We start from the raw sequence: 23,239 nt of genomic DNA on the forward strand, positions 1-23,239 counted from the left end.
ATACAGGTGCACGTATCTATTTGAATTAGTGTTTTGTTTTCCTCAGGGAATACACAGATGTGAAAATGCTGGATCATATGTAGTTCTATTTTTAATTTTTTGAGGAATCTCCATGTTATTTTCCGTGGTGGCTGCACCAACTTACAATCCTACCAATAGTGAGGCTTCCCTTCAACACATCTTCATCAATACTTATTATTTTTAGTTGTCTTTTTGATGATAGTCATCCTGAGAGGTGTCAGGTGATATCTCATTGTGATTTTGATTTACATTTCCCTGATAATTAGTGATGCTGAGCATCCTTTTCATGTGTTTGTTGTCCATCTATATGTCTCCTTTGGAGAAATGTCTATCTTTTGCCCATTTTGGAGAAATGTCTATACTTCTTGTTTATTTGTTGTTGGGTCATATGTGTTCTTTATATATTCTGGATATTAAATCCTTTTTCGGATATGGATGCAGATCTTTTTTCAAGTGTTATTTGTTCTTTTGGATTGATCTCTTTATCATTATGTGCTATCTTCTTTCTCTCTTTGTCCAGTCTTTGTTTTAAAGTCTATTTTGTCTGATATAAGTAGTGCTGCCCCAGCTTTCTTTTCATTTTTATTTACATGGAATATCTTTCTTCATCTCCTCACTTTCTATCTGTGTGTCTTTAGATTTGAAGTGAGTTTCTTATAGGCAGTATATAAGTAGGTCTTTCTCTCTCTCTCTTATTATTATTATTTTAGCCATTCTATCTCTTTTGGGAGCATTTACTCCAGTTGTATTTAAAGTAATTATTGATACATATATTATTGCCTTTTATGACCATTTTTGTGCAATTTTGGTTGTTTTTGTAGTTCTCTTCCTTTCTTCTTCTCTATTCTCTTTCCTTATTATTTAATAACTATCTTTAGTGTTACATTTGGATTCTGTTCTCTTTTTTTTAAATGAATTATTTTTTAAAAGAATGTATTTATTTGACATGTACACACTATTACATTTATTTATATTTATTTTTGGCCGCGCTTGGTCTTCCTTGCTGCCTGCAGACCTTCTCTGGTTGTGGAGGGCAGGGGCTGCTCTCTCACTGCAGTGCATGGGCTTCTCATTGCGGTGGCTTCTCTTGTTGCAGAGAACGGGCTCTAGCTCACGAGCTTCAGCAGTTGTAGCACGTGGGCTCAGGAGTTTCGACTTGCTAGCTCTAGGGTAGCTGGCTTCAGAAGCTGCAGCACAGGGGCTCGTTAGTAGTGGTCTGCAGGCCCTAAGAGTGTGCAGGCTTCAGTAATTGTGGCACATGAGCTTAGTCGCTCTGTGACATGCGACATGCTTCCAGACCAGGGATCAAACCAGCGTCTCCTGCGTTGGCAGGTGGAGTCCTATCCACTGCATCACCAGGGAAGTTCTTCATTTTTTGTTTATCTTTGTAGGTTTTTTTATTTGTGGTTACCATGAGGTTCATTAATAAGAACCTATATATACAGAGAGATATCCCCTTTAAGTTGATGATCTCTTAAGCTGAACACATTCTAACAGCTCTATGTTTTTAGTCCTTCCATTATGTTTTATATTTTTGACATCATATTTTACATTTTAAATTTTTTCTGTATCCTTTAACTTACTGTAGGTATTGATAACTTTACTACTTCTGTTTTTTAACCTTCCTACTATCTTTATGAGTTGCTGACCTTTACTATATGTTTGCCTTTACCAATGAGACTTTTCCTTTCACAGTTTTCTTATTTCTAAGTGTGGCCTTTTCTTTTCTGCCTAAAGAAGTTCCTTTAATACTTCTTGTAATTCTGGTTTAGTGGTGCTGAACTCTTTTAGCTTTTGCTTGTTGGTAACACTCTTTATCTCTCTTTCAATTCTGAAGGATAACCTTGCTGGGTAGAGTATTATTGGTTTTAGTTCTTTCCTTTCATCACTTTGAATGTATAGCTCCTCTCCTGGCTTGCAGTGTTTCTGCTGAAAAGTCAGCCAATGGTCTCGTAGTGCATGCTAAGTCGCTTCAGTCATATCTGACTCTTTGCAATCCCATGGACCATAGCCTGCCATGCTCCTCTTTCCATGGGGATTCTCCAGGCAAGAATACTGGAGCAGGTTGCCATGCCCTCCTCCAGGGAATCTTCTCAACACAGGGATCTAACTCATGGCTCTTACATCTCCTGCATTGGCAGGTAGATTCTTTACTTGTGTCACCTGGCAAGTCCAGTCTTGTGGGAATTCCCTTGTACGAAACTTGATGCTTTCTCTTGCTGCTTTTAAGATTCTGTGTTTATCTTTCATATGACATTTTAATTACAAAGTGTCTTGGTATGGTCCTTTTTGGGCTCATCTTATTTGAGACTCTGTGCTTCCTGGACCTCAGTGTCTGTTTTTTCTCCCAGATTAGGTAAGGTTTCAGCTATTATTTCTTCAAATAACTTCTGTGTGCTCTTATGTTTCTTTTCTCCTTCTGAGACCTTCATGATACAAATGTTAGTATGCCTGATGTTGTCCCAGAAGTCCCTTCAAGTAATCTTATTTTTTTTTTTTTTTTAATTTCGTTTATTTCTTTTTTTCTGTTCTGTTCAGCTTGGTTGATTTCCACTAATATGTCTTCTATATCACTGATCTATTCTTCTGTTTAATCTAATCTACTTTGATTCCCTCTTGTGCTTTTTGATTTTTTAATTATTGTATTCTTCAGCTCTGATCTGTCCTTCTTCTTCTTTTTAAAAAAGTATTCTGACTCTTCTTTAAAATTCTTACTGTGTTCATCCATTCTTCTCCTGAGATCGGTGATGATCATTACCCTTAATATACTGGGGAGGTTTCTTATCTCCATTTCACTTAGTTCTTTCTCTGAGGTTTTTATCTTATTCCTTTGTTTTAAATGTATTCCTCTGTTTCCCAATTTTGCCTCGTCTCGTATTTTATTTCTGTGTATTATGTAGGTCCATTTCATCTCTTTCTTTTAAAAAAAAATAATTTATTTATTTTGGCTGTGCTGGGTATTCACTGCTGCTCAGGCTTTTCTCTAGTTGTGGTGAGTGGGGGCCACTTTTTAGTTGCACTGTGTGGGTTTCTCATTGTGGTGCCTTCTTTTGCTGTGGAACATGGGCTCTAAGGTGGGTGGACGTTAGTAGCTGTGGCACCTGGGCTCAGTAGTTGCAGTTTCTGGGCCCCAGAGCACAGGCTCAGTAGTTGTGGCACACAGGCTTAGTTGTTCTGCAGCATGTGGGATCTTCCCGGGCCAGGCACAGGACCCAAGTCTCCTGAATTGTTAGGCAGATTCTTTACCACTGAGCCACCAGGGAAGCCCCCACACCCCCGTTTCATCCCTTGATCTTGGAGAAGGAGCCTTATATAGAAGAGGTCCTATTTCAAATACAGTTATATCCACTGATACCTGGGGTTAGGACTTCATCATATCATTTTGGAGGACACAGTTCAACCCACAAGGCTTTCTGTCCTTTTCACTTTATCTTCTTGGAAGTGCAGTAGCTATCTTATGACTATAAGGCTGTAAGTATGAAAAGAGTTTACCATCTAAAGAGAGAGGAAAGGAAAGCTAAGGCAACAGTAGGTACCTAACAGCATCACAGCACAGTCAAATTCCCATTGACTTCTAGAGCTCTTGATCTGTTAGAAAATGACTCTGAGCTATTAAGTGACTGTCAGGTTTCCTGTCACTTGTAGTGAAAACCATGCTAATGGATACACCAAGATTTCCCTAGTTCATGACAAAATTAGAAAAATAAGTTAGTAAAATTTTCATAGAGCAAGGCTCATTTAATATAAAGGATTTTAAACATTCTAAAGTTAAATCATTCTCACTTTTTTGTTGTTAAAATATCCTTTCTTTTATGAAATGAAGGTGATTGTAGAATGTTATTTGTTTTTAGCATCCTTACTTGGAGAAGGAAGGAAGAGAGGGAGGGAGAAATGAATGAATGTGTGAATGGATGAGGGAGAAAAATTTTTGGAAAGTTAGTCATTCTTTAATTTTCAAAAATTCTTTACTTTTTGCTTTGGAAACCCAAAAGTCTGAGAAGAATGCTGCTGAACTTTCCTTGAAACCTAGAATTAGTGATGTGCTGGAGCCTCAGGCACCAGCTCACGAGAGTAGACGGTTGAATTTCAAGCAGTGGCTTAACATCACCTTGGTAACTTGAAATCTGACATGGTGGGAGTATTTACATAATAGAAATCTGCAAGTGCTATAAATCCAGTCCCCTTTCCCCGAGCTGGTTGTTTTCCAGCACCGTATTTCCCCAAACCTGCCTCTTACAGGTGTCCAGGGGATAAGCATGCAAAGGACAACTCATACCAACTAAAACACACATGAGATTGAGACAGACCTATTTACCAATTTAAAATTTCATAATGTAAACTATTCTCTGTCATTGTTGAATTATCTGACAGTCCATTTCCCTCATGAAAATAGTAGCTCTGCTTTGGAAGGAACCACATCTGTTCTATTCACAGTATCCTCACTGCCTGTCACAGCACAGAGTGGGCTCTGGGGTCCCCATTATCCTAGGAATCATTATCAGATATCCCAGAGTCACCAGGATGCTTAGGGAACCAAAAGTTATTGTAACATAAGAATATTTACCAGCGAGGGGTCTGTAGACAGACCAATCCTTGTCCTTATCAGGTGCACATTCTAAGATGACTGAGTGGAAAATGCTAGTTAACAAAAGTACTGTGTAATTTCAAATAGCAGAAGTCATGAGACTGTGAATTTTAAACAATCTGCTATAATACGTTCAGTGAAACACTGGTTCAGTGGAAAGTTGAAAAAACTTTAAATGATTCTATAGCCAAAACATGTGGGGAATTTTGGTTAAGCCAAGTTAAGTCAGTGTCTATTGCTAAACTTCTCAGAACCTTTAATATGACACTGTGAATCTTTTTTTTGATTAATTTTTATTGGGATATAGTTGCCTTACAATGTTGTGCTAGTTTCTGCTGTACAGCAAAGTGAATCAGTTGTACGTATACATATATCCCCTCTTTTTGGATTTCCTTCACATTTAGGTCACCACAGAACACCGAGCTAAACAGTAGGTTCTCACTCATTATCTACTTGATACATAGTGTATGAATACTGTATATATGTCAGTCCCAATCTCCCAGTTCATCCCACCCCTCCTTTCAATACTTGATGTCTGTACATTTATTCTCTACATCTGTGTCTCTATTTCTGCTTTTCAAATAAGATTATCTATACCATTTTTCCCGATTCCACATATATACGTTAAGAAGCCCACATTTGTTTTTCTCTTTCTGACTTCACTCTGTATGACAGTCTCTAGATCCATCCACATCCCTAGTGTGAATTTTCATTGTGCTTATGAATCTTTACTTTGACCATGAAATCCATTTTTGATGTATCACCTATAATTAGTGTTCTATCATCTATAATTTGTTGTTGTTGTTCAGTCACTCAGTTGTGTCCGACTCTTTGCGACCCCATGGACTGCAGAACGCCAGGCTTCCCTGTCTGTCACCATCTCCCTGAGCTTGCTCAAACTCGTGTCCATCGAGTCGGTAATGCCATCCAACCATCTCGTCCTCTGTCATCCCGTTCTCCTGTCTTCAGTCTTTCCCAGCATCAGGGTCTTTTCTAAGGAGTGAGCTCTTCGCATCAGGTGGCCAAAGTATTGGAGCTTCTGCTGCAGCACCAGTCCTTCCAGTGAATATTCAGGATTGATCTCCTTTAGGATGGACTGGTTGGATCTCTTTGCAGTTCAAGGGACTATCGGAGTCTTTTCCACACTACAGTTCAAAAGCATCAGTTATTTGATGCTCAGCCTTCTTTCTGGTCCAACTCTCACATCCATACATGGCTATTGGAAAAACCATAGATTTGACTAGACAGACTTTTGTTGGCAAAGTAATATCTCTGCTTTTTAATATGCTGCCCACGTTGGTCATATCTTTTCTTCCAAGCAGTAAGTGTCTTTTAATTTCATGGCTGAGATCACCATCTGCAATGATTTTGGAGCCCAAGAAAATAAAGTCTGCAACTCTTTCCATTGTTTCCCCATCTATTTGCCATGAAATGATGGGACTGGATGCCATGATCTTAGTTTTTTGAATGTTGAGTTTTAAGCCAGCTTTTTCACTCTTCTCTTTCACCTTCATCAAGAGACTCTTTAGTTCATCCTCGTTTCCTGCCATAAGGGTGGTGTCATCTGCATATCTGAGGTTATTGATATTTCTCCCGGCAATCTTGATTCCAGCTTGTGCTTCATCCAGTCCGGCATTTCACATAATGTACTCTGCATATAAGTTAAATAAGCACAGTGACAATACACAGCCTCAATTTACACCTTTCCCAATTTTGAACGAGTTCATTGTTCCATGTCCGGTTCTAACTTTTGCTTCTGAGAGTGTAACAGGAAGGAAGGCCACAGGTCCCCAAGTGGCAGGAGGAAATAAACTACAAGTAGCAGACCATTTTTTTTTCCTTCTCTGCACAAAACTAAAAGAGGGTTCTTTTAATTCTGTGTTGATGACACGTGGTTCTGCCTTGAGCTAACCAATGTGTTTTTCCTATGGAAATGTTTTTTTTAAGCTATGTTAATAAAACTATGCATTTGTTTTGGAATTTGCCTTTCTTCAAAATGGTTCCACCTAAGACTAACTTTTTTTCTTTTCTCAAACCCTGGGCTGATAATGGCTCAACAAACCTGTATCCCTGTCAATTGTTTTATGGCTGGGGGATGACATACCTTGTGCCTTCCTATCTCAGAAGTGCATATTGTGGGAGAGGGGCCTGGTGAAGCTCCCTCAGCCTTGGGGTGTCTCTCTTATCTGATTAATAGCTTTCTAAACGACATAAAACACATTGCTAAAAACTAGCAACGGGGCAGTCTTTCTGTCCCCTTCTGATGTCTAGGTCAGAAGCTTTCCCTATCTCTATTATACTTTAATAAAACTTTGCTACACAAAAAGCTCCAAGTAGTCAAGCCTCATGTCTGACCCCAGATCAAAATCCTCTCCTCCAGAGGTCACCAATCCCAGTGTAACACACACCATCCACTTCTTCACCTATAACTAGTTTCCTAATTTTAGAAAACATGAACACATTGTCATCTCAGATTTCTTGAAAGGTTTATACCAGTTTCCTTGAGAGTCTCTTTCTGTTAGGCACTAAAGCAAAATATATTTAGGAATCCCACCCCCAGACAAATTACAGACATTTGCTATGTGTATTTTATCCATCTTTTTACAGACACAGAATGAGACGTGAACACTTACCTACTATAATTTTGGAGTACAGTAATTGTAGGTACTCCATTTTTCCTTAATTTGGAAGAGTTCACTCTCTAATTGGGTAATTAACACTGCCAAGATATCAGATATGTTATTTAACCAGATTTTTAATTTTCTTTATGTTAACTTCCAAATGGTATAATGAGTAAAACCATCTTTTCAGTCATGACCAGAAAGAAAGAGACCTCAAAGCCGTTTTAAATTAGCATTTGTGGCAACCGACTCCAGTACTCTTGCCTGGAAAATTCCATGGATGGAGGAGCCTGATAGGCTCCAGTCCATGGGGTCGCAAAGAGTCAGACACGACTGAGCAACTTCACTGCTTCAGGCAAACCTGAACGCTCTCCGTCCCAATAAGACATAGACATTCCATTTCCATTTCCAATCTCTGGAGTGATGAGCGTCAAAATCTCATTTATTTACATGGCCTCATTTTTTCACATCCTTTTGGACAACTGAATATCTCTGCTCTTAAGGCAGCTCAGTGTACCAATGAAGAGCTGAGGCCCTAGACACAGCTTGGGTTCAAGTTCCAGCTCATCCATTACTAGCTATGTGGCTGTGTGCAAGTTACTTAAAGCCTCAGTTTTCTTCAACTGTGCAATGGGAATAATAGCAATAACATCTGCTTCCTGAGTTTTGAAATTCTTAAACAAGATAATATGGATAAAGTAGTCAACTATAACTTTAGCTCTGTTAGCACTTAGATCTACTGGTGATAGTGACTCACTGCCATGCACCTTTGATTTTTGAGTCCTCTCTTCCTCAACTAAGTCAAAGAAATAAATTCGGTGCCTCTAACAGCTCTTCTGAAGTGACTTAGCAGCAGCAGCAGCAACAGCTCTTCAGTAGGGGGATCCCCCAAGCTTCCAGCCATTTCAGCAGCTCTTTTCTGAAGGAGCTTCAAGTTTCACTGGTTTTCTTTAGTTTTAGCTAACTGAGCTCAGTGCTCTGAAAAATGCCTGCTTAGAGAAACAGAACCATTTGTGACTTCAAAATTGCCTCAAACTGTTCTTTGAAAAGATTTGTGAAGACTTCAGCCTTTCTGTTGTCAGTGGGAGTGGACTATTATTAGCATCCAGTTTCACACGGATCTTCTTGGATTCAGTTCTGATTTTGAAGGGGGGAAATTACAGGATGTTTCTCGTGACAGAACTAAGATTGCAGAAGAGTTGGAATGGTTGGTAATGATGGTCTGTCTTCTTTTTAGAGCAGACAAAAAGTTGATTTGTTTTACTTTTTTCTTCAGGAGAAAGAATGAACTAGACCAAGGAGGTTAAAAAAAAAATTCCAGGTTTTTAAAGAATTTAGAGATCCAGCATTCTTTCTACTGTATATGGTTTTTCTATCTCTCTGTACTCAATCAAGAGTACAGTGGAGAATATCTTCACTAACCAGAACCCAGCTCCCTGAAATTATGATTTAAATAGACTAAAAACATAAACTTCATGAGAAAACATCAAATAACATCAAGCTAGCTGGCCTCGGTGATTAATCAAAAATCAACAACAAGGATATGTCTGTGTATAAGTTGTCAGTCCAAGCTCCTATTCCTTATACATATAACATTGTATGAAAATTTAATGTCCATGAAAGAAGAGATGTTTGTTTTATTCTCTGTTATGCCTTCAGTCTCTAGGAGAGTACTTGGCACATAGTAGGCATTCAGTCAATATTTATCAAACAGATGAATGAATGAAAACAGTATGTTCGGTGCTAAAAAGATGGGAAGTGATGGTTTGAGATTATGAAGCAGAGGTATTGCAAGGTCTGTAGTAAACAACATAATATCTGTGATGTTGGGATGGAACTATACCTCTTCAAGCAGAGCAGTTGACTTATAAAGCACTGAGAAATATACTGGCAAAGTACTGACTTTTTAAAAGAAATGGTTAACCAGAAATATTATTTCATCTGAACAGTCCACCAATTCCAAAACCTCTAGTTGAGGTTTCAAGTTTAAGAATAACAGTGCAGACTTTGCATTTATTAATACTACTTTATGAAAATCCATCCTTCAACTAGATGGACCCTTCACCAATGTTCTGATAAGATTTGTTGTTCCCTCGTTTCAACTTTGAGAGGAGGCCATTTCAATTTAAGCTCCATATTAATTTTCCTGCATTTAATTGAGACTAGCTAACATTGGCACAGAGGTCCTATCTGAGCCTTTCTGAGATGCAAAAGATGAGAAGCAGAGAAGGGAAGATGGAGATTAAGATCTAAACTGTGGTTGCAACATCATGGTAAACTGAGCGAGTCCTTCATAAAGCAAATTATGGAAATGTTTCCATTTGTAATTTGTATTGCCTGGATACAACTTTCTATCATTAATCCTTCTTTACTTTTCAAAATTGAGAGGCAATTGCCTTGGGGGCTTTTGTAAACAATGGTATTTGCATTTTTACATCATCCAGCATGAAGAGAGTCAATCTTTCATTAACTTCATGAGTACATTTGAGGTGCCTTCCCCCTTTTCTAAGTTTTCTTTTATTTTTTGAGATGGCAGCAGAGCTCTATGGAATATTAGACTGCTGCCATTCCATTATTTGAAAGTGTTGTTGTTCAGTTGCTAAGTCATATCTGAGTCTTTGTAAACTCATGGATTGTGGCACGCCAGGCTCCTCTGTCTTCCACCGTCTCCTTGAGTTTGTTCAAATTCATGTCCATTGAGTTGGTGACACTATCCAACCATCTCATCCTCTGTCAACCCCTTCTCTTCCTGCCTTTAATCTTTCACAATATCAGGGTCTTTTCCAATGAGTCATCTCTTCACATCAGGTGGCCAAAGTATTGGAGCTTCCGATAAATATTCAGGGTTGATTTCCTTTAGGACTGATTGCTTTGATCTCCTTGCAGTCCAAGGGACTCTCAAGAGTCTTTTTCAGCACTATGATTCGAAAGCATAAATTCTTTGGCACTCTTTCTTTATGGTCCAACAATCACATCTGTACATGACTACTGGAAAAACCATAGTTTTGACTATACAGACCTTAGCTGGCAAAGTGATGTCTCTGCTCTTTAATATGCCATCTAGGTTGGTCATAGCTTTTCTTCCAAGGAGCAAGAGTCTTTTAATTTCATGGCTGCAGTTACTACCTGCAGTGATTTTGGAGCCCAAGAAAATAAAATGTGCTACTGTTTTCACTTTCTCCCCATCTATTTGCCATTAAAATGGGACCAGATGCCATGATCTTGGTTTTCTGAATGTTTAGTTTTAAGCCATCCTTTTCACTCGCCTCTTTCACCTTCATCAAGAGGCTCTTTAGGTTCTCTTTGCTTTCTGCCATAAAGGTGATATCATCTGCATATCTGAGGTTGTTGATATTTCTCCCAGCAAGCAATCTTGGTTCCAGCTTGTAATTCATCCAGTCCGGCATGTCACATGATGTACTCTGCATATAAATTAAATAAGCAGGGTGACAATATAGAGCCTTGTGATACTCCTGATCTAAGTTGACCTCATCAGTCTGTAGAATTTCCTGTGGCAGCACTCCATCTTCTCAAATAGAAATCTAGCATCCCCTTTCTCAAATTGCCCCTGTTTATTTTGGGGATCCCCAAAGATGTGCTTCACATTTGCCTACGGACCCGCCTGTTGGAAACAGTTATCCCATGGCATGGCATCTACCGCACAGCCATCCATTGGCTGCACTTACGCATACTGTTGGCTCAAGTTCATGTGCCTGATGCACAGGGAGGTCAAACAAACTGAAATGTCAGAGTCTGGAGCAGAGAAAGATTTACTGCAGGACCATACAAGGAGATGGGTGGCTCATGTCCTAAAAAAACCCTGAACTCCCCAAGGGTTCTGGCAAAACACTTTTTAAAAGCCAGGTTGGTGGGCAAGGATCACAGGATATGTGCTCAGATTGTGCAGGGTTCTCTTGACTGATGGTGAGGTAACAGGGTGGTGTCACCAGGGTTAACATAATTGTCCTTAGGCTCCAGGAGGCCTGGGGCTATGTGCTTATGGTCATCAAGTAGTTAACACCTTTCATCTGTAAAACATTTCAGGAAATGTGCATCAAATACTATTAGCCAGGTACTTCAGAGAGGAATTAAAGCAGTAGATATGCAGGAAGGCCTGTCCTGGGAAGGCCCCATGGGGTCCTTACAATGTCTTTGCCTTTCTGCCACATGACCGCCTACCCCTGCCAAGTGCCACTGTCTGAGGTGCGAATGTAAGTGTTCATGCCAAAGGTGTCATATTCTTGGGGTGTGGGTGTGGATTTTATGCAGAGGAGAGGAGAAAGGTACTTTCTCTACTTCTGTACAACACACTGGGCCCTTAAGGAGATCTGATTACATCCGGAGTTCTTTCTGTGCTTCCAGCTCTGGCTTCCACCCTCACTCAACATGTTACAAATTCTGTCATAACAATAATTCTGTCAGTATGTGGCACCCATTCCTCAGCCAGAATTGTTTTGAAAACATTCCCTAAGTTTCTAGTTGCCATTCCCCTCCCAACCCCCACCCCCTGACTGAGGCTAAGACATCAGCTGGGGCAGAGAGGCCACAATCCTCATGTCTTCCCTCTCCTCTGGTGCTTGCTCTCCAACCAAAGTCAGTCACAAGCAGACGCTCCATGGGCCTCCCTGGTACAGAGAAGTTTCGTGTAAATGGGGCGGGAGCACAGTGAAGCGATGGGATGAATGTGTACTTTGCTGCTAAGTCGCTTCAGTCGTGTCCTACTCCGTGTGACCCCACAGACTGCAGCCCCCCAGGCTCCCCCGTCCCTGGGATTCTTCAGGCAAGAACACTGCAGCTGGTTAAATACTCTGTTAGGGAAGAAATCCTTTTTCTCTGATTTCTGATGTGATGAAACAAAACCTAACTACCTTGGGCTCCACACACCATTTCCTTCAAGGCACCGCTCAGGTGAGTGCCGGCTGCCAGCCCTTCCGGTGTCTGGGGCTTAGTCATGCCTTTTATAAAGGGTCTTTGTGGAAATTTTTCTTAGGGACAAGGAGTTCTTCACATGCCCCGCCAAGACTAGGATCTGTATTTGTTTGGTGTCCTGCAACTGGTCGCATCCCTTTTCCTTTCCTATTGAGCCATGAGGAACAGGTCGTCAGTCTAAGCGGCTCTCCCTCTGAGGCTCCTCAGAGTTCAGAGCAGACATTGCATTGCTTTGATTGCTCTAAAGGGGACAGTCTCTTTGTTTTCTCTCCTCCACCTCTTTACTCAGCTTCGATTTCATTTTCTTGCAATTCCCACAGGGGACAGCTTTGACTTCTCTTCCTCGTGTTTTCCTGATTTTAGCTGGTCTCAGATCCAGACTCTTTTTAATAAGTAAAAGTACTGAGCAATAATATTATTTAAAGAGTCATGGGCTAGGACACACCAATATTAAAAGGAACAAACAGATAGGTTTCTGAATTCCCAAAAGGAATTTCTATGCCCTAGCAGTGTCTGTGACCCAACACTTAAAAACCATAATATTCTAGATAATGACCAGATAAAATTATGAGGCTTGGCTCCTTTGGAAAAAAACCTTGAACTAATTTAATTCAGGCCTATGAGGATACCATGCAAGTTAATATTGATTTACTAACTCAAATAATACAAAAGTCCAAGAGTGAATAAATTTTCATTGAATTTGGTTTTGTTGCCCAGATATTATGGGCAGTTGGCCCACTCTGCTTCGAGGATAAAGTAATGTGAAAAAAGAAAAAGAAAATTTAATTTGTGATTCCAAAAGCTAAAGCAAGTACCATATTTAACTGTAAATATTCCACTCAACTAAATTCCAATTTTCTCCACAATTTGTTATTCAATCTCCTGTAATAAACATCAACAATGCAGAACTGGAGAAATTTGAGGATGATATTAAAGGGGCCTCTTTAATTCTGTTACAGTAGCTAGATATATAAAGCTATATGGCATATGTGATAATAACTTTCATTTTGGGGGTTTACTATAGCTAGATACCTTGTCAGACCTTTACTTTACATTATCCCATTTAATCTATGCAGTAGTATTTAAAAACATTTTTTGGAGTATAGTCAATTCACAAAATTGTGTTAGTTTTTGTTGTGCAGCAAAGTGAATCAGTTACACACATATATGTATTCACTCTTTTTTAGATTCTTTTCTCATATAGATCGTTACAGAGTATTGAGAAGAATTCCCTGAATTATACAGTAGTTCCCTATTCGTTTTCTATTTTGTATATAGTAGTGTGTATATGCCAATCCTAAACTCTCAATTTATCCTTCCCCCAACCCCACTTTTCCCCTGGTAACTCTAAGTTTGTTATTATGCAGTCGATAGTTTTAATTTCCATTTTATAGATCAAGAAGCTAATGCTCAGTGATATTACGAACTTTCCCAAGTTAATATCATCTGTTAGTGGCAGGACCAGGATTTGAACCTACATGTTTGACTCCAGAGATTATGCATTTAACCCCTGTGCTATAAGGCAGGAGGAGAAAGCCACTTAAAAAAATAAAAGATTAAATCTTAGTGCACTCTCATAAAATTTGAACTGTGGTGTTGGAGAAGACTCTTGAGAGTACCTTGGACTGCAAGGTGATCCAACCAGTCCATCCTAAAGGAAATCAACCCTGAATATTTATTGGAAGGACTGATGCTGAAGCAGAAGCCCCAATACTTTGGCTACCTGATGTGAAGAACTGACTCATTAGAAAAGACCCTGATGCTCGGAAAGATTGAAGGCAGGAGGAGAAGGGGATGACAGAGGATGAAATGGTTGGATGGCATCACTGACTCAATGGACATGAGTTTGAGCAGGCTCTGGGAGAGCCTGTTGAGCTGTAGTCCATAGGGTCGCAAAGAGTCGGACACGACTGAGCGACTGAACAACAAAAATTGTCACATTCATTCAAACTAGCTAAGAATCTGAAAAAGTAAATGCTGGAAAAGATGAGAAGCCAACAGTAAGAGGGTTGATATATGCCAGGACCAGTGGGTGGAGTATGCCAAAGGGCAATAGCAGAGAGCACAGAGGAAGCAGAAGTCTGAGGGAGCCAGGAGTCACTGCACAAGGGTGAGACGGGCAGGAAGATGCTACTGCCGGACATGACACAGAAGATGGTGGGAAGGGGTTGCAGGGATAAGAGGGCAACAGAAGTACCCAGAACAGGAGCATGCACTGTGGCAGCTGACTGCGGATGTTCATAGAATAGAACCTACAACTCTTACAACTCCTGCACTGGCAGGCAGGTTCTTTATCACTAGCGCCACCTGGGAAGTCTCCCCATGTCAACAGCCAGTCCCAGCAGAACCCCTCTAGGCTATATGGCCCTGGAGTGGGATTAGGCAGTTTGAGGCTCTAAACTGAGCCAGAAGGAGAATCACAGCATCTGTGCTGGAGGAAACAGTGACTAAAGGCTGCATTTTACAGATTCCAGGTAGAAAAGTACCAGGAAGTATGACATTCAAGGGGCTTTGCTTTTTCAGCCCAGTAATCCTCACTGCTTCTAACAGAGTTCTATTAAATTATGCCCACATGTCTCCCAAGAGCAAAAACCAGCTCCTAGAAACAGCTCAATCTGAGCCCACAAAAAAAAAACCATTTTCTTAGCTACTTTGCCAATGACAGGGCCCCTTCTCACTCATTAAATTCAGTGAGTCAAACATTCTTCAGTCATATACATATCATGGGTTAACCTTCATCTATTGCTACCTTACAGCGCATGTTCTAATTGCAAGTTTTCCCCTTGGAATGTAGTACTGGAAACTGCATGTTTCATTCTATATGTGGCTTGACCAGCAGGGAATATAATGGTTATACTACTTACTTGTCATTTAAATTGCATTAGCATTGTAAGTTGCCACATCACACTGGTATTGAGTTCATGGCCATTGAAAACTACTAGAGCGTTTATACTTAAATGGCCACTATCAATTCAGATAGCCATCTTATATTTATGAAAACTCAGTTAAAAATAACTTTTAAAGGGCTTTTTGCCTGTATTTCTGTTAATTTCTTTGTGGTTTTTAATAGCCCAACACTCCAAATTGCTGAAAGCAGGTTGAATTCCAGCCTGTTTATAACATCAAAATCAACGGCATCAGCTCTTCAGGCTTTATGATATCCACAGCTAGGACAAAATGTCTTCCATGTCTTCAGTAAATTATGTAATTTTCAATCAAAATCAATAGATATTTTATCAGACATATGTTCTGAATTAGCCACTTTTCTAAATGCGAGGGTGAATGAGATGTATTGATGATGTATGGATGAACTAGATAGAACTAGTACCCAAGAGGCTTACGGAACTTGGAGGAAAAGGCATGAGTACAGCTAAGTAAAACACGAGTAAAGTCCTATGAAAGCATTGGAAATTAGCAATTTACTGAATCGCTTTAGCCATTATTTCAGTTTCTTATACACAGTTGTCCATTGGTATTCGTGCGGGCCTGGTTCCAGGACCCCACAAATGCACAAAATCTGTGGCTGCTCAAGTTCCTTATATAAAACGGTACGGTCAAGTCCCCTGTATTTGCAGGTTCTGCATCGGCAAATATAGGAGAATCAACTGTAGGCCATCTTTACTGAACCAGTTCTCAAATTTCCAATTGGTTGGTGTGGTACTAATTCAACCCGAAGCTAGGTCTGCATGAAGCAACTAAACCAAGTAATTAACGAAGACATCATCACAGCGAGCTGAGCATGGTAGAACGTGTGAATTCTAATGTATTAAGAAAGTTGATGCACATGACCAATACATTAGAAACACACAAATATCTCACCATATCAACACTTTTTGTGATTTTAACTTTAAGACAACAACAATGAGAAAGACAGTGCACAAGACAGATGTGTCTCACATATGCTGCCTCTTCTAGAATGCAAAGATAGCAACAAGAAAGCAACAGAAAACAGATTTCCACCTGCAATGCTGAGTGGAAGCCTAGCCAGTGGCTCCCTTACCATATCTCTGTATCTTGTAGCCAGCCACCAAGAATGGCCACACAGTTTTTGGTAGCTGAAGCCAGAAGAGTTTATTTGGGTGGTTTGACTAATTGTTCCTTTCTCTTACCTTTCAGATGGAAGGAGGAAGAGGAAGAGGAGGAGGAAAACTTTCTGCCCACACTTTTTACTAGGCTGCCAAATCTACATTGGGTTTGTTCACATTTACTAACATCTCAGCAGGGACAAGAGATTTTCTATTCAGTTGTGGGGGCTTTTGGTATTTTACACTAAAAACAATGACTCAAACCTGAATATAACTGAAAGAAGAGAGATCGGTTCCATAGCATCTAGACTCCAATCAGAGCTTTCTTTTCTCTTGATACCCTCTGCCCTGTGTGCATGCATGCTAAGACATTTCAGTCATGCCTGACACTTTGCAACCCTATGGACTGTAGCCCACCAGGCTCCTCTGTCCATGGGGTTCTCCAGACAAGAATACTGGAGTTGTTTTTATGCCCTCCTTCAGGGGATCTTCCTGACCCAGGGATCGAACCTGCATCTCTTATGCCTCCTGCATTGGCAGATGGGCTCTTTACCACTAGCGCCACCTGGGAAGCCCACCCTCTGCCCTAGGAGAGCATTATGCAGTCCCGCTCAGGCTGTCCTGTCCCCCTTTCTTGAGACAGGCACCTAACTATGCCTTCCCCAGCTGGGACCCCAGGCTCAGACCTTTCTTGGGCTGTGTGTGAGGCTGGTGCTCCCCTCAGCCAGGAGGCAAGCCAGGGCCAGCAGCCCAGAGATTTTCAACTGAGTTTGTTTGTCTTGCTTTTTATTTCCTTCCCTCCCTCCCTTGCTTCCTACCTAAGTCATTTGAGTATTTTATTACTAAAGTTCAAAACTCAGTTCTTGGCCAATGCAAGGATGAAATACAATTTTTGAAAGATGTAATAAAAATGAAATAAACTGTTCATAGAGAGCCAATGGAGCAAATGGAGTCAAGGAGTTGAAAAATGGTGCTGGAACAGTTGGACATTGATATGCCAAAAAAAAAAAGAACCTTGACTATTCCTTGAACCATATATAAACATGTACTCAAAATGTATCATAGACCTGAATGTTCAATGTAAAACAATAAATGTTCTAGAACAAAACATAGGAAAATATCTTTGTGACCTTGGATTAGTCAGACTTTTTGGATATGACACAAAAGAACAAATAAAAAAATGAAAAAAAAAAAGACAAATTGGACTTCATCACAGTTAAAACCTTTTTTCTTTGAAAGACCCTTAAGAAAATAAAAAGACTAGCTATAGACTGAGGGAAAATACTTGCAGAACACATAGCTAATCAAGGACTTGTAGCCAGAGTATATAAATAACTTTCCAAAACTCAGCAGTAAGGAAACAAATGACCCAGTTTAAAAAGGGAGGTGGTCAAAAGATTTGAAAAACTTTCACCAGAGATGATGTACAGATGGCAAACAATCATGTAAAAAGAGATTCACATAAAAAGATGCTCAACATTGTTAGTGATTAAGTGTGAAAGTGTTGCTCACTCGGGTCTGACTCTGTGTGACCGTGGACTGTAGCCCACCAGGTTTCTCTGTCCATGGGATTTCCCAGGCAAGAATACTGGAGTGGGTTGCCATTCTCTCCTCCAGGGGATCTTCCTGACTCAGGGATCAAACCCAGGTCTCCTGCATCGTAGGCAGATTCTTTACTGTCTGAGCTACTGGGGAGTTAAAACCGTAGTAGAGATACCACCTCTTAGAATGGCTAAAATAAAATGAAACGAACAATACCAAGCGCTCAGGAAGTTGCAAAGCAACTGAAACTCATGCACTGTTGTGGAAATATAAAATGCTATAGCACTTTGAAAAACAGTTTGGTAGTTCCTTACAATATTAAACATATACTGACCTTATAAGTCAGCAATCCCTTCCTAGATATTTACTCTGGATGAATGAAAATCATATTCACCCAAAAACTCGCACTCTACTTTTATAGCAGCTCTATTTTAAATTTCCAGAAATGGGAAACAACATATTTTCAGAGTAAATGGATAAACAAGCGGTAGTACATCCTTACAATAGAATACTACTGGGCAATGAAAAGGAATGAACTGTGGATATAGGCGATGACAAGGATAATTCTCAAGTGCACTGTGCTGAGTGAAAGAAGCCAGACTCCAAAGAGTACATATTATATGAGTCTATTTATGTGACATTTTAGAAAAGACAAAACAATAGCAACTGAGAACAGATTAGTGATTGCAGAGGTCTGGAGGGAAGGAAACTGACTCCAAAGGGGCACTGGGGAATTTTGTGGGTGGCAGAAATGTTTATATCTTTATTGGGGTGGTAGTTGGGCTTCCCAGGTGGCGCTAGTGGTAAAGACCCTGCCTGCCAATGCAGGAGACAAAACAGAGGCAGGTTCAATCCTTGGGTTGGGAAGATCCCCTGGAGGAAGGCATGGAAACCCACTCCAGTATTCTTGCATAGAATATCCCATGAACAGAGGAGGCTGGCAAGCTACAGTCCATGGGGTCACAAAGAGTTGGACATGACTGAAGTGACTTAGCATACATGCACAGAGTGGTAGTGGTAGTTATATGGGTGTTTACATACATAAACATTCATTAAGCTGTACCTTAAGATTTGTGCATGTTCAGTTCAGTTCAGTTCAGTTCAGTCACTCAATCGTGTCTGACTCTTTGCGACCCCATGAACTGCAGCACGCCAGGCTTCTCTGTCCATCACCAACTCCTGGAGCATACCCAAACTCATGTCCATTGAGTCAGTGATGCTGTCCAACCATCTCATCCTCGGTCGTCCCCTTCTTCTGCCCTCAATCTTTCCCAGCATCAGGGTCTTTTCAAATGAGTCAGCTCTTCGCATCAGGTGGCCAAAGTATTGAAGTTTCAGCTTCAACATCAGTCCTTCCAGTGAACACCCAGGACTGATCTCCTTTAGGATGGACTGGTTGGATCTCCTTGCAGTCCAAGGGACTCTCAAGAGTCTTCTCCAACACCACAATTCAAAAGCATCAATTCTTCTGTGCTCAGCTTTCTTTACAGTCCAACTCTCACATCTATACATGACTACTGGAAAAACCATAGCCTTGACTAGATGGAGCTTTGTTGACAAAGTAACGTCTTTGCTTTTCAATATGCTGTCTAGGTTGGTCATAACTTTCCTTCCAAGGAGCAACCATCTTTGAATTTCATGGCTGCAATCACCATCTGCAGTGATTTTGGAGCCCAAAAAACAAAGTCAGCCATTGTTTCCACTGTTTCCCCATCTATTTGCCATGAAGTGATGGGACCAGAAGCCACAATCTTAGTTTTCTGAATGTTGAGCTTTAAGCCAACTTTTTCACTCTCTTCTTTCACTTTCATCAAGAGGCTCTTTAGTTCTTCTTCACTTTCTGCCACAAGGGTGGTGTCATCTCCATATCTGAGGTTATTGATATTTCTCCCAGCAATCTTGATTCCAGCTTGTGCTTCTTCCAGTCCAGCATTTCTCATGATGTACTCTGCATAGAAGTTAAATAAGCAGGGTGACAATATACAGCCTTGACGTACTCCTTTCCTGATATGGAACCAGTCTGTTGTTCCATGTCCAGTTCTAACTGTTGCTTCCTGATCTGCATACAGGTTTCTCAAGAGGCAGGTCAGGTGGTCTGGTATTCCCATCTCTTTAAGAATTTTCCACAGTTTGCTTGATTCACACAGTCAAAGGCTTTGGTAAAGTCAATAAAGCAGAAATAGATGTTTTTCTAGAATTCTCTTGCTTTTTCAATGATCCAGTGGATGTTGGCAATTTGATCTCAGGTTCCTCTGCCTTTTGTAAAACCAGCTTGAACATCTGGAAGTTTACGGTTCATGTATTGCTGAAGCCTGGCTTGGAGAATTTTAAGCATTATTTTACTAGTGTGTGAGATGAGTGCAATTGTGGTTTGAGCATTCTTTGGCATTGCCTTTCTTTGGGATTGGAGTGAAAATTGACCTTTTCCAGTCCTGTGGCCACTGCTGAGTTTTCCAAATTTGCTGACATATTAAGTGCAGCACTTTCACAGCATCATCTTTTAGGATTTGAAATAGCTCAACTGGAATTCCATCACCTCCACTAGCTTTGTTCGTAGTGATGCTTTCTAAGGCCCACTGGACTTCACATTCCAGGATGTCTGGCTCTAGGTCAGTGATCACACCATCATGATTATCTGGGTCATGAAGATCTTTTTTGTATAGTTCTGTGTATTCTTGCCACCTCTTCTTAATATCTTCTGCTTCTGTTAGGTCCATACCATTTCTGTCCTTTATCGAGCTCATCTTTGCATGAAATGTTCCCTTGGTATCTCTAATTTTCTTGAAGAGATCTCTAGTCTTTCCCATTCTATTGTTTTCCTCTATTTCTTGGCACTGATCTCTGAGGAAGGCTTTCTTATCTCTCCTTGCTATTCTTTGAAACTCTGCATTCAAATGTGTATATCTTTCCTTTTCTCCTTTGCTTTCCCTTGTCTTCTTTTCACAGTTATTTGTAAGGCCTCCTCAGACAGCCATTTTGATTTTTTGCATTTCTTTTTCTTGGGGATGGTCTTGATCCCTGTCTCCTGTACAATGTCACGAACCTCCGTCCACAGTTCATCAGGCAGTCTGTCTATCAGATCTAGTCCCTTAAATCTATTTCTCACTTCCACTGTATAATCATAAGGGATTTGATTTAGGTCATACCTGAATGGTCTAGTTGTTTTCCCCACTTTTTTCAATTTAAGTCTGAATTTGGCAATAAGGAGTTCATGGTCTGAGCCACAGTCAGCTCCTGGTCTGATACAAAAAAAAAAAAAAAAATTGTTTTTGCTGACTGTATAGAGCTTCTCAGTCTTTGGCTGCAAAGAATATAATCAATCTGATTTCGGTGTTAGCCATCTGGTGATGTCCATGTGTAGAGTCTTCTCTTGTGTTGTTGGAAGAGGGTGTTTGCTATGACCAGTGCATTCTCTTGGCAAAACTCTATTAGCCTTTGCCCTGCTTCATTCTGTACTCCATGGCCAAATTTGCCTGTTATTCCAGGTGTTTCTTGACTTCCTACTTTTGCATTCCAGTCCCCTATAATAAAAAGGACATCTTTTGTAGGTCTTCATAGAACCGTTGAACTTCAGCTTCTTCAGCGTTACTGGTTGGGGCATAGACTTGGATTACCGTGATATTGAATGGTTTGCCTTGGAAATGAACAGAGACCATTCCGTCGTTTTTGAGATTGCATCCAAGTACTGCATTTCGGACTCTTTTGTTGACTATGATGGCTACTCCATTTCTTCTAAGGGATTCCTGCCCACAGTAGTGGATATAATGTATATGTTACTGAAGGCAAATTGTTTCTCAGTTAAAACATTTAAAAAATGAAGATGAAACAAAAATATTTTCAGATAAAGGGAAACAGACAGAATTTATTGCCAGAAGATCTGCCCTACAAGATGCTACTAGATGGGAATTTAGATCTTCAGGAAGGAAACAAGTGCACTGAAAATGGTGAATATGAGGATAAATATAAATACATTTCCTCAGTTTTCCCTTCATTTAGCTTTAGGTGGGGACAGGTTGAATAGAAAGCACCTTTGCTAAGAAGGGGGCTGGTGGGGGGATTTTTTTTTAGGAAACAAGGAGAAAGCCACCAAATCAATTAGGGAGACGTAGCTCCTCAAAATTTGGTTCTAGCTTAATGCCATGATGCAGAGTACATTCAAACTCGGTCTTCATGATGCCAAATAACCTGGTGAATAAAACAAATTTGAGTCAATTATTCCCAAACACTGCTAGTTGGCTGTTTGTTGTCCATGACTTGCTGTAAGCAGATACTAAAAAATGTTTGTTAGGTAATTATAACTTCTAAGCGACCCACTCCAATATTCTTGCCTAGAGAATCCCCTTGGACACAGGAGCCTGCTGGCTACAGTCCATGGGGTCGCAAAGAGTTGGACATGACTGATTGACTAAGCACATATATATATTGCTGAAGCCTGGCTTGGAGAATTTTGAGCATTACTTTACTAGCGTGTGAGATGAGTGCAATTGTGCGGTAGTTTGAGCATTCTTTGGCATTGCCTTTCTTTGGGATTGGAATGAAATCATCCAGTTTAACGCCTGATGGGTCATTCTGAGCCACTTGCTCTGTCTTCCATATAGCTCACTCTGACTCAGAAAAAGGCAAAATTTTTAGTGTTGCTTTCTTCACTCTTTTAGTTCCTTGTCCTCTCTTTACTGTCCTGTCTTACCCACTGTCTATTTCAATGACTTATCTCCCCTGAAAACTGCCCCTACAAATACACAAATACAATTTGGTGCTTCCCAGCTTTGTCTGTTTCAAACTGATTTCCTTTGGCCACCTCCTCAATACCTTCCCCCTCCCCGCTCCCACCCCCGCCCCATGACACGCCTATGTCCTCTGGGTTCTCAGGAGACAAGTCCTCCCTTCTTCAATACCTCCAGGAAAGGGAGGAGAGGAGCTCACTGTATGCCAGTCCTCATCTTCCCCAGACATGATCTCCTAGCAAGAACTCTGGAAGAAGGCAATGTCGTCTCCATCTTCTAGGACGAGTGTCAGAAAGTGGATGCAATTTGCCCAAGTTCACAAAGCCAAGCAAATGTGGAATTGAGATTTACACCCAGGTCCTTCTGACCACAAAAGTCAGGCTATTTCACTGTGTTATCTTGTTCTCTATAACCTACGGCATCACACTCAAAGTTAATCAGTCCAGCACTCATATATTTTCTAAATCAGGATCCAGTTTTGTACAGCTAGTTTTATATTAGCCTAAACTCCATCCAGGCTCTACTGATTTATGTCTTAAGGTTTATGTCTTAAGGTTTCCCTCTTGGAATCTTTCATTTTATGCAAGGAACAGTTGAGATGAACAGAACATTATTTCAAATTCTCTTACTACAATGTATTGTAAATCACCAGCTGTCCGGTGTGTGGCCAGTAGCCATTCGACCGTACTTAATTCAGAGACTGTTGCTATGACATGTTTCTGAGGTCAGCTACAAGTTTCTAGGCATCCATATTTTAATTCCTTCAAGTTTTGGGCTGTATGTGTTAAGGAA

At 40.4% G+C, this 23,239-nt stretch overlaps 1 protein-coding gene and 1 long non-coding RNA gene across 20 annotated transcripts in view; one reads left to right on the plus strand and one right to left on the minus strand.

The window, feature by feature from the left end:
• The window catches only part of PCED1B (PC-esterase domain containing 1B), a 208,748-nt gene that overhangs the window by 96,122 nt on the left and 89,387 nt on the right, over nucleotides 1–23,239 (minus strand). The gene's annotated exons all lie outside the window — the stretch shown is intronic.
• Nucleotides 1–23,239, plus strand: part of LOC139183106 (uncharacterized) — a 43,160-nt gene that overhangs the window by 18,817 nt on the left and 1,104 nt on the right. The window contains exon 2 of the long non-coding RNA XR_011566588.1: nucleotides 16,273–16,348. This is a non-coding gene — a long non-coding RNA (uncharacterized lncRNA). The remainder of the gene's footprint in view (nucleotides 1–16,272; nucleotides 16,349–23,239) is intronic.

Source organism: Bos indicus, chromosome 5, assembly GCF_029378745.1.
Source record: "Bos indicus isolate NIAB-ARS_2022 breed Sahiwal x Tharparkar chromosome 5, NIAB-ARS_B.indTharparkar_mat_pri_1.0, whole genome shotgun sequence".
Lineage (NCBI taxonomy): Eukaryota > Metazoa > Chordata > Mammalia > Artiodactyla > Bovidae > Bos > Bos indicus.